At 34.7% G+C, this 12,053-nt stretch overlaps 1 protein-coding gene across 3 annotated transcripts in view; it reads right to left on the reverse strand.

The window, feature by feature from the left end:
• Positions 1-12,053, reverse strand: part of LOC135845768 (uncharacterized) — a 58,054-nt gene that overhangs the window by 1,628 nt on the left and 44,373 nt on the right. For 2 of the 3 annotated variants that reach the window (XR_010558827.1, XM_065364594.1), the window contains exon 12: positions 2,179-12,053. This exon is cut by the window's right edge. The gene's annotated coding sequence lies outside the window, so the exon portion shown is untranslated. The other variant, XR_010558826.1, reaches the window with a different exon arrangement.

Here is a 12,053-nt window from a genome sequence, read left to right on the forward strand (position 1 = left end):
TCGATGACGACGACGAAGACGACCGACAGTATTGGTAACTCACAAAAGATGAAATGCCACACCAAATATACAAGAATCACTTTTTATATGGTGCGTGCCTATAAGCAAAGTAGTATATATAAAAAAAATTTACATCGCATCACCTTACTTCCCGCTGTTTTTTTATTCGTATAACTAAAATGTTTACGGTGTAACTCCCGTCCGTGTATTTGAAATAAACACGTAACCCTTCATTTTGCGTTTTTACTACGCAGCGTATGAATACGCGATAAAAAGCTTCGTTGCTGCTGTCGCTATTACCGGCGATGGATTTTTTTTCAATTTATCACAATCTACGACGCCAACACACGACTACATAGTATGCCGTAGGGAGAGCGATTTACCACAGTTCACGCACAAAATTACACTGATAATGCTAACGATGACAAATCATAAAACAATACATTAAAACATTTAAAAGAATGGAATTAACGGAGTTAGCGGGGCACTAAACGTTTACACCGTACCTACTGTAAAACACGTACTGGTAACATGTGTTTCACAAAATTCAGAGGCCGCTAGATTGACATTTTTTGCGGTTTTCTATGTTCAAAATCGCTAGGAAACCGCTAAATTGGCAACACTGACGCCTATATTTTACAGGTTGGTTTATAACCGATAGTTGTGGTTTATTTTGTTGTATATCGCAGGTTGTAGACATATAGTTAACAACGAAAATGAATACTTGTGCGGGATGTGGTGATTCGTTAAACGTTGTCGTGAATAACGCGATGTGTATTATCCATCATCATCCTCCTCCTCACAAAACACCAAAAACAGATACTTGAATACCGCAGTTGATATTCATATTTGTGTGATTGGTTGTGGATTTTGAAGTTTAGTTTGATTTTTTTTATCTACTTATCAACTTTCAAGTTGTTTTTATTATAAATTAAACAATATTTTACAATAAGTACACGCTTTATTTGCAATTTTCTCATCAATCTGTAACAATTTTTCTTTATAAATTTAGATAAAAATTTATATAGATTTGAAAAAAAAATATCTCATTTGTTGGTCCCAACTCACGTATGTGTTTCATTCTTGTCTCAATCATAAGGTTATACCTACGTATGTTTCACTCCTACATTACGTCTGTGGTACTTTTGAATGAAACTCAACTGGGTTTTAACCTCAATTTCTAAGAATTGCAATTTGGATCAATTCTAATTTTGTACAATAAATAATTCTGTTACAGATTAGCACACAGCTATACAAGAATGACGATATACTCAAGTACTCCAGGAAATTATAACAATGCATTACGTGAAGCTCAACTCACTGCTGCAGAGAGACCAAATATTGCTTTTCAAGAGTTGGCCTTCTTGAAGTATCACCGAGCTAAAGGATGGCATATTTATTACACTGACATTCTGAATTTAGAAGTTAGTGATGCAAATCTGCCTCGTTTTAAAAGGCTTTGCAGGCGACTATTACCAATAGGCAGATTGGGGAACAACATGTTCCAAGATGAGGGTATTGTAAGAAAGTAAAATTTGTAAGCTTATTGGTTTGGCGATTTTAATGCATGGGTAAGGTACCTATTTATTTCCTTTCAGATCACTGTACCCCCAACTCCGCAGATTTTGGATTTGAGAGCTATAAAGTAAAACTGTTCAATTTCCACAGGGCCATGGAATAAAAGTTGATAAGAAGAAGAAGAATAGAGGTGTTAATCAACTAGATCCGCAGCCAGAACAGTCTGGTGTTGGATGGAACACCCACAGTGTTGGTAGAAGAAAAAGATCAACTGGAAACAACAAGAGGAGAAAAAAAATGAAAATGACGGTAAAAAAAATGGAGGCAATGATAAAAAAAATCAAACTTCCTTTTGATGATGAAGCACATTGGTTCCACAATTTTACCAGGACACAGTGTAAATTTGGAAAAGTAATCCTTTTTTTTCACATTAAATGTCTACAATTTTGCAATTCGTAAAATTGAGTGAGAATGCCAATCCACCTTAAAAGGCAACTCCATATTCTGCTGGAATGTTTCTTGAATTAATAATTGTTGCTGCCATATTTGCATTCCTGGCATTCTTTATACAACACTACAGAAAAAAACGGAGCCAAAACTATCAATTTAATGGGTAAGTCTTTTTTTAAAACAAATATTTTTGTGTTTCATCAACTAATGTTTTCGTTTTTTTTTTTTTTTTTTTTTTTTTAAGATTCAACTTGAATCTCATGGAAGTTACATCTTCCTTTATCAATTTTGCACACTGACTCGGAGGTAAGTTTTCAAAATCTTTTTGTTTCAGTATGTCGATTGTAAAGGTCAACAAAGATTGGCCCACAAATATTGGAGTGCTCAGGGGACGAGTATAATAGTAACGTTATGTTCCTCTGAGGCTGGGTACTGGGAGGGCAAGAATCATATGGGGTGGCATTCAGTATGCTCCCTATTGACATGTCACTATTTTAATTGTCATTATTGGCAAATAAAGATAATTTTATACTTTTTTTTTTTGGTTTTTTGGTATTATAAAATTGGATATTAATGTTTTTTCTTTCCTCAGAACAATTTGCTCGATGTCTTGAGGAGAGTTAACAATAACCAGGAGATTCTTCCTCCAGCTGTAGAATTTCACGATCGATTCGAGGAGACGTTTCCACCTTATGGTGAAATGATACGAAAATACATTAGATACCCAAATTGTGATTTTTCATATCTTTATCTCAGTCAAGAATTAGATGATGAAATGAACTTATACAATTTTCATGCTCGTCTTTATGATCAAAGCATTGGTCGCTTCTACCAGCCTGATCCGAATGAACAATATTTTAGTCCATACAAATATGCTGGCAATTCACCTGTATCCATGGTTGATCCTAATGGTGAGTTTGCATTTCTCATACCTGTGGCTTTTATGTTACTCGGCACTTATTTGGGAGGTGCATCTAGCAATGATGACTGGTATCCTTTTCATTGGAGATTTAATGCAGTGGGTAGTTTTTTTTTTCAGGGTTGGTGAGCATGGATGAGTGCCTCAGGACACAAGATCCGGAGGTGTCGTCTTCCAATGCACCTATGAAAATAGAGCCTGTTGCTGGTCTGTCGAATCAAAAACCTATTGCCAGCCCTTCAAATGAGAGGCCTGTAGTCCGACTTGTAAATGTGCCTATTTTTGAATCAATAAATGTGGAGCCTGTTTTGTCGACCCTGCTCCAGGGAGACATGCAGTTGGGAACAGCTGGGTAAGAGTGTTTACTTTTTTTTATTATTATTATTATTATTATTTTTTTTTTTTGAGTTTTCCTTGAAAAGAAAAATTCTGATTCTACTTTTTGTTTCAGTATGTGGATTGTAAAGGTCAACAAAGATTGGCCCACGAATATTGGAGTGCTCAGGGGACGAGTATAATAGGAACGTTATGTTCCTCTGAGGCTGGGTACTGGGAGGGCAAGAATCATATGGGGTGGCATTCAGTATGCTCCCTATTGTCATGTCACTATTTTAATTGTCAATATTGGCAAATAAAGATAATTTTATACATTTTTTTTGGGTTTTTTGGTATTATAAAATTGGATATTAATGTTTTTTCTTTCCTCAGAACAATTTGCTTGATGTCTTGAGGAGAGTTAACAATAACCAGGAGATTCTTCCTACAGCTGTAGAATTTCATGATCGATTCGAGAAGACGTTTCCAACTTATGGTGAAATGATGCGAAAATACATTAGATACCCAAATTGTGATTTTTCATATCTTTATCTCAGTCAAGAATTAGATGATGAAATGAACTTATACAATTTTCATGCTCGTCTTTATGATCAAAGCATTGGTCGCTTCTACCAGCCTGATCCGAATGAACAATACTTTAGTCCATACAAATATGCTGGCAATGCAGTGGGTAAGTTTTTTTTTTCAGGGTTGGTGGGCATGGAAGAGTGCCTCAGGACACCAGATCCGGAGGTGTCGTCTTCCAATGCACTTATGAAAATAGAGCCTGTTGCTGGTCTCTCGAATCAAGAACCTATTGCCAGCCGTTCAAATGAGAGGCCTGTCGTCAGACTTGTAAATGTGCCTATTTTTGAATCAATAAATGTGGAGCCTGTTGTCGACCCTGCTCCAGGGAGACATGCAGTTGAGAACAGCTGGGTAAGAGTGTTTACTTTTTTTTATTATTATTATTTTTTTTTGAGTTTTCCTTGAAAAGAAAAATTCTGATTCTACTTTTTGTTTCAGTATGTCGATTGTAAAGGTCAACAAAGATTGGCCAACGAATATTGGAGTCCTCAGTGGACGAGAATATAACGTTATGTTCCTCTGACGCTGGGTACTGGGAGGGCAAGAATCATATGGGGTGGCATTCAGTATGCTCCCTATTGTCATGTCACTGTTTTAATTGTCATGTCACTATTTTAATTGTCATTATTGGCAAATAAAGATAATTTTATACATTTTTTTTTGGTTTTTTGGTATTATAAAATTGGATATTAATGATTTTTCTTTCCTCAGAACAATTTGCTTGATGTCTTGAGGAGAGTAAACAATAACCAGGAGATTCTTCCTCCAGCTGTAGAATTTCACAATCGATTCGAGGAGACGTTTCCACCTTATGGTGAAATGATGCGAAAATACATTAGATACCCAAATTGTGATTTTTCATATCTTTATCTCAGTCAAGAATTAGATGATTAAATGAACTTATACAATTTTCATGCTCGTCTTTATGATCAAAGCATTGGTCGCTTCTACCAGCCTGATCCGAATGAACAATATTTTAGTCAATACAAATATGCTGGCAATTCACCTGCATCCATGGTTGATCCTAATGGTGAGTTTGCATTACTCATACCTGTGGCTTTTATGTTACTTGGCACTTATTTGGGAGGAGCATCTAGCAATGATGACTGGAATCCTTTCCATTGGAGATTTAATGCAGTGGGTAGTTACTGAAACTTTTATACAATTTTGTATTTTTCAATAATAAACATTTTAAAAGAGAATATTTTGGAGTTCTAAATTTCTAAAATAAACCCGGTTTTCTATCATCGCAAATTGGCAGAGTGCTTAGGCTTTTCATTTTTCCATGCACCTAGTGTACAACACAGTGCAGGAATTGCACGCAATAGTGAAACCTTCAGAAATTAAACTCATTGCCCTTCTGTTATCAGTGTTATCCGATTCTTGTGTTGCCAGCGCAATCAGAGAGAAAGACTAAAAGATATTAGCACATGCCTTAGGCGTGAATGTCCGGTCATATGAAGCTTACTCTGCTGACTTATTTAATTGTAACTAGTTATTGTGCTACCTGTAGTACTTAAAAGTACTTGTTACTTATTCCGTAACTTTATCAAACTTTGTGAATTGTATTGTACGTATTTGTTCATAATCAACTTTTTACTGAAACTTTTATACAGTTGTGTATTTTTCAATAATAACCATTTTAAAAAGAGTATGTTTTGGAGTTTCTAAATTTCTAAAATAAACCCTGTTTTCTGTTATCACAAATTGGCAGAGTCCTTGGGCTTTTCATTTTTCTATGTACAATTGTACCTAGCGTACAACGCAGTTCAGGAATTGCACACAATGGCGACACCTTCAGAAATTGAACTCATTGGACTTCGGTTATCCGATTCTTGTGTCGTCAGCGCAATCAGAGAGAAAGACCTCAACACGTTAGCTCATGTCCTAAGCTTGAGCGTCCTGTCATAATTTTCCATCATAAAATTTATTTATACTAAATGACAGTGAATCCGTCAAAATTTTGTGGTTTTTGGAGTGAATAGAAACACTTTTTTTTCAGCATCAAAATGCGGAAATATAAACCAGATCCCAGAGGTAAAAGACATTTTCATGTGGATCAAGATAAATTGAAAAAGGGTCTGGATATTCTCAAAGATCCTAATAATTGTTTATCAGTCAGAGGAGTTGCTAAGTTGGTGAGTAAGAATTTCATTATTTTCAAATGATTAAAAATTATCAAAATTCAACTTCTCCGTTTGTGATTTCAGACATTCATTATTCCAATCTTTATCGTGCGTTTAAAAAAAACAAAAAGGAGACCTCCACCAACCATTAACCACGCAGGTGTTATTTATGCAAACCCCTAACCTGCAGGTGTTGAAAGGACTGGGTGAAGAGGAGACGATCACCTAGTATTGGTATGAATAGTTCTTAAATAAATTTTTTTTTTTTTTATTAACAAAAATGTATAAATGCAGTCTTCCATCTTCGAAATTATTTTTTATAATTTTGAGTTGAACTTTGCAGTTTTCAGAAAATTAATTTTGGTTAAATGAAAATCGAAAAGTTCAATGAAAAGTGTGAAAAGTGTTTTTCACGTATAATTAATCAAATATTGACCTCTCATCCTTTCTCGCAAATCATCATATGTTATTTTCAAATTTTCAAAAAAAAATTGTCAAATTTAGGATAGGTATTTTGATTTTCGTTTTTTTTTGTTTTTTTTCTAATTAAGGTATCTTTTGTTTTTACAGAAGTTATAAATTTAGGTCCGAGCGATGTTAGAACCCCACCGAAGAAGCGTCCAGATTTCCGCTCCAGTCAGCGCCAGTCTTTAGATGCAGTCATGAGAACCAAGACTGGCATGGTTCCAGTACTGCATACTTCAAACGAGGAACGATTCCAAGTATGTACATGAGGCTCCTGGGGCTATGTTTAGAAGAACAGACGGCCCTCGGGAGCCTTGTAGCAGCTATTCATGCTGGTACTTTAATAAATTTTATTGGAGGTCCCTTGTAAGTGTATTTTTTTTTGTATTTTTTTGTATTTTTTTTTTCTCAAAAAAACATTTTATATTGTTTTTTTATTAAAAACTTTTTTCTTCAAATTTCAGCAATACATTCATGACTTGGCCTTTGCCATGTCATCGCATGAGATTCGGCCAGTGAAGATTCGTTTCCCAACCGAGTTCCTTACACAATTCCCTTTATTCGCCGGTTACGTTGAAATGTTGGCATTAGAGACGACGCAATCATTTACGACGAATAAACGTATTTTAAAGGAGATGCTGAAATTTTACAATATAGAATTCGTAGTCGCTGTATATGAATTATCACAATCGGTACCTATATCACTACACGCATTACATATTTTCCTTTGTATTTTACAATTAATATATCCCGTCGCTAAAACAAAATAGCAAAACCTCAAGGTGTAAAATCGAATTCTAAACAACTTTCGCGTCTTGGCGTTTTTTGGTCAGACGCTTAGTTTTTGAATTAAAAGCAAAACGCGATCTTTTTTGAGTGATAACCTCTGAATTAGGTCAATATGTAAAGTTAACTTAAAATACCTTTATTTTATCCGTTTAAAGTGTCATTTTGTAGTGCGTGTCATAACTAGAAAAAGTTGTCACATCATTAAGTAAGTAATTCTATTCATTGTTTTTTTCAAATTGTGGAAGCTTCGTGATTATATTAATGAAGTACCCAAACTCCACACTTTAGGAACTATGTGATTTGGGTTTTCATTTGTCTGGTTTTTAGGGATAAAAAGTTTTGTATTTCTATTGGAATTTTTATCAATCTACTCCATCTGCACGCCTTCTATCGCAATTCTTATTATCATCACTACAACGGCCTACTTACCGGTATTTCAGTTGGTTCTTATAGCTTATTGGAACAGAGTTCAGAAAAACTTCCTGAAAAATTTGTCTCCTTACTCAATTCCTATAATCTATTACTTTCTAATAGCGAACGTTCTTCTTTCATATACAATGACCTCACGTTTAGTACAGAAAATAATCAAGGTGATATGATGGATTTTAAAGTCACTCTTTACATCCCTGTGATTACTCGCGACCATAAAACCGAAGTCTTACCAACTCTTTTTAACTATCACCCTCTCACCTATTACAACAGTACTTCTAAACAATGTTATACTAACAATTTTAATGGGAGAGTATTATGTTTCAAAGATTCTTGCTATGATTTTTCAAAATTTACAACATGTATGTCTATTGGTATTAATCATTATTGCAAGTCAGACGTATTATCTAATCATTCACCTTTAACTGACAATACCGTAGCTCTTACCAATTGTTCAAATTTACAACTAACTTATGTACCACCTAATGTAGTTTATTTACCTTTTCCTTCTAAACTCGATTACTCCAATAATTCTATACAGATCCCTGCTGGTACAACTTTGATTTTACCTTGTGATCAGGTCGTATATAAATTTACATCACAATTGGATAACAGCGAAAATACCATTGATCTTACACATAAGCAGTGTAGTGATAAAGAATTAAAATTCGTATATCCCAGGTCCAATTTAATACCCGATTCCATTCACTTAGCTACTTCTACTATTTATAAAGGACCAGATCCATCAAAAATTTCTACTATTATCGACAACGTTTATCGTGATACTTTTGAATTAAAACCTCGAAATCCAATTGCACCTAATCAACTATTACAAAATATTTCCGAGATACATCATAAGTATTCAGAGATCAATGAAGATATTGACGGTAAAATTACTAAGACTGAACAACGCTTTAAAAATAACACCAAACAAATTTACAACGATATTACATCTCTCGATAAGGACATCGATAAATTACGCGGTGTGGTTTCAGAGTTCCCTGGTTGGTTACAATGGCTACACATCGCTATTACTGCCATCTTGTCTGTTGCTTTCATCTCGGGAAAGTTTTCTACTCGCACTGCTGCTTGGATGCCTATTGCCTTATTATTCATCGTCATTCCTGGCAACTTAGCTCAAACAACTACCGCACCAGATCCTAGCACCGCAGATTGTTCATTGGCTGACCGCAGATATTGTAGGACTCTTTCATACGATCATTGTCAAGTTTTTCCGCAAAACGGTACAAACTGCTATTGCAATTACACTTCTACCTACGTCTCTGCTGATACCTTTGACGAGTGTTATTCTCCGAATGTCTTCATGCGGGTTTGGCAGTATCTTTTTCGTAACGTACTTACCGAACCTTTACATCTTATCTTTGTACTTACTGTCATTATTTTTATTATGCTTACTTATCATGTTTTATGTGTTCATCATAAAATATCGAAACTCTACCAACACTTCATACCAACTACGAGTATCCCAGTCTTTGCTCGCGTCACCACTGCGGGCGTCAACATGTTCCGTAAGAATGTGTAAAAGAGCTTGTGTCATAACAGTTACTATCATCAACGTTTTACTTACTCTTTTTAACTTAGGTTATTATATATACTCTCTTTTTATGTTTTATCATTTTATACAATTTCTAAAAACCGTCAAATATTATTTTCCCATAGTGGATTCTGAAATCTGATTCAATTTCTCCGTCTATGTTCCGGTATTTGCTAACGCTTGCTGGTTCATGACTGCCAGACGCTGCATATCACTACATATCAGATTATATTTGCGGTTCGATTTTCTACTTTATATTACTTTATATTATATTTCTACTTTATATTACTCCATATTATATTAATCCTTGTTAATCCGAAACCGTTAAAGCTGTATACGGTTGGTCTTTTAGACTTGTGGCGGTCGATCCATTACAGTTTACTACTTACTCTAGCATTCCAAAAATCCAAAAACAAAATAAAATTTATAAAATTTTTCTCGTACGTATTCAAAAATATCTACGTACCTAACTTGAAAATCAAAAATGCTGATAACTTTTTTATGAGAGCGCAAAAGAACTACTTCTTCATAAAAATTCATCATTCACACTCTTGCAACAGTTACAAAACACTGAAAAATTAATTCCATTTCAAAATCTAGCTCTTTATTCGTCGGAATAATCATCAAACAGTTCCATATTTTCATTTCCCAGAGTATCATGTAAATGAAGAAGTTGTGAAATCATATTTAGGTAAATCCATTTTTTTGGTTTAAAAAAATTGCAAAAATTCACTAAATGACATTCACTTATCACCATTATCAGTAAATAATTTGATATAACTGATGAAAACCCTTCTACTTTACATACAGTAAAAGCTGATTATAACACTGATTTCACACAACCGGATTTGCTCAGGTCTTTAGACAATGTACTCCATTTAAACCATAACCAATGAAAAATTGATCAAGATATAACGCTCATTAGCGATTATAAATGGCGTTTTTTGGCAATGAAAAAAAAACAATTTTTAGCGACAAAAAAAGGTTACTTTCTTGTAAAAAGCTCTCTCCTTCTGAAAATTTTGGCCGCAACAATAGTTTTTTTTTGCAATTTTTGCAATTTCAGTTTCAAAAAAAGTAAAAAAAAACTTTTATGGTGAAATTTTACTAAAACATCTGTTTTCTTGACTGTCGACAATTTCAGTTCACACAATCAAGTAAAATTATGAGGGTTGTTACAAAAGTAAGTTTCCCACTGCTGGCATTTGCGTAATGAAGTGACGATAATGATCCTTCCTTTTGAAGGTAGAATACACATGCGATTCATTTCATTCGCTGGTGGAGTGAATTTTGGCGGCAATTCTAATTTCTCCAGATTTAATTTATGGTCGAAACACCACGTCTTCGGCACGTGTGCCTTCAGCGATGGCACCCTTTTTGGGGGAAGCTCATGTCCATTAAGGGTGTAGATCTGGACTTATATTATAGCTCTTACTGCGCGGCAAAAAATGATTCCTCGTGGCAAAGCGCACAGTGGCACATACGCGCTTCCGATAAATTCATATTTTTGGATTGCAACTTGTTGGATAAACTGAGTCCCAGAGATTGCTTAATGGCTGATAAAGGTTTTTTTTATTACGGACGAATGCAAAGCAAAAGATATTGACGTGATTCAGCCACCTTTCCTGCGGAATCAGCGTGCTCAAGGAAGCACTTTATGATATTAGTTTTTAGGTATGCCAAGGTGGTTTTATGGGGATTATTTTAGTTTTAGGTTTATTTAATAACCTCTGACTAGTGCTGTTGTAAATAGTTGATATTAATATTGGACATTCGATCCAACTGTGATTTCAATGATTTTATCCAACTTTAATTTAGATTCAACATGACCTTAATTCGACATAATTTGATTCATTCAACTGTAACTTTGAACTTGATTCAACTATAATGTCTTATAATTAGATTCAACTTTATATTATGCAACTTTAGCCTCTATCATGTGCCTCTCAATTTTGATTCAACTTTACAATATTTTCGACCTATTTGATTTGACTTCGTCTGCCTATCTGTCTGTTTCATTATGCCTATCTTTTCGCCTATTTCAAATTCTTTTAGGAAAAAATAGGTAGGTTTATTTCAAGTATTTTAGGCTAGACTAGGATAGGTTAGGTTAACATAAGACTTACTCAAACTGTTGTTAGTACTTGGTGCTGGTACAACAGATGAGCACTTTTAGAACCTATTGTGAGTTATCTAAATTCTTGGAAGTTTTCATTTAGTACTTAGTAAAATTTTACAATGAGTTATTCTACATTTCAGAGTATTACAGCAACAGGTGAAAACCATGCTGAAACCAGTGCCGGTACCTTATCCGGCTCATGACTCATCCCATAAACATTTTCATTGGGACTCTAAAATCACCAGATTAATGCTTGCTTTATATGAGGAATGGAAACCTTCAGTTGGTAAAAAATTCAAATCAGTGAGCCACCTATATAAGAGTATCTCTGAAGAAATGACTCGAAATGGCCAACAACTGAGGGCTACACACATTAAAAACAAGTTCCAACCTATGGAGGATGCATATAAAAAAAGGGAATTGTGGAATGAGCACTGGAAGGAACTGGCAAAATATTGAACACTACAAGTGAGCATTACTGTTTGAAAGAAAAATTTCAAATTTTTGAATATGTGATTCTAATTAATATGCTGTTATTGTGCTAAAAAATTCCGAGGTCAATGGCAGCTGAATCCGTCTCTGATACAACAAACTCAAGTAAGGGCAGCTGTTCGATGTCTGAGAAAAGCTGCTGACTCTCTAGCCAGTATAAATAGAGAAATGTGCCAAAAAATTTTGAGGTCAATGGCAGCTGAATCCGTATCTGATACAACAAACTCAAGTAAGGGCAGCTGTTTGATGTCTGAGAAAAGCTGCTGACTATCTAGCCAGTATAAATAG

Source organism: Planococcus citri, chromosome 1 (genome assembly GCF_950023065.1).
Source record: "Planococcus citri chromosome 1, ihPlaCitr1.1, whole genome shotgun sequence".
NCBI lineage: Eukaryota > Metazoa > Arthropoda > Insecta > Hemiptera > Pseudococcidae > Planococcus > Planococcus citri.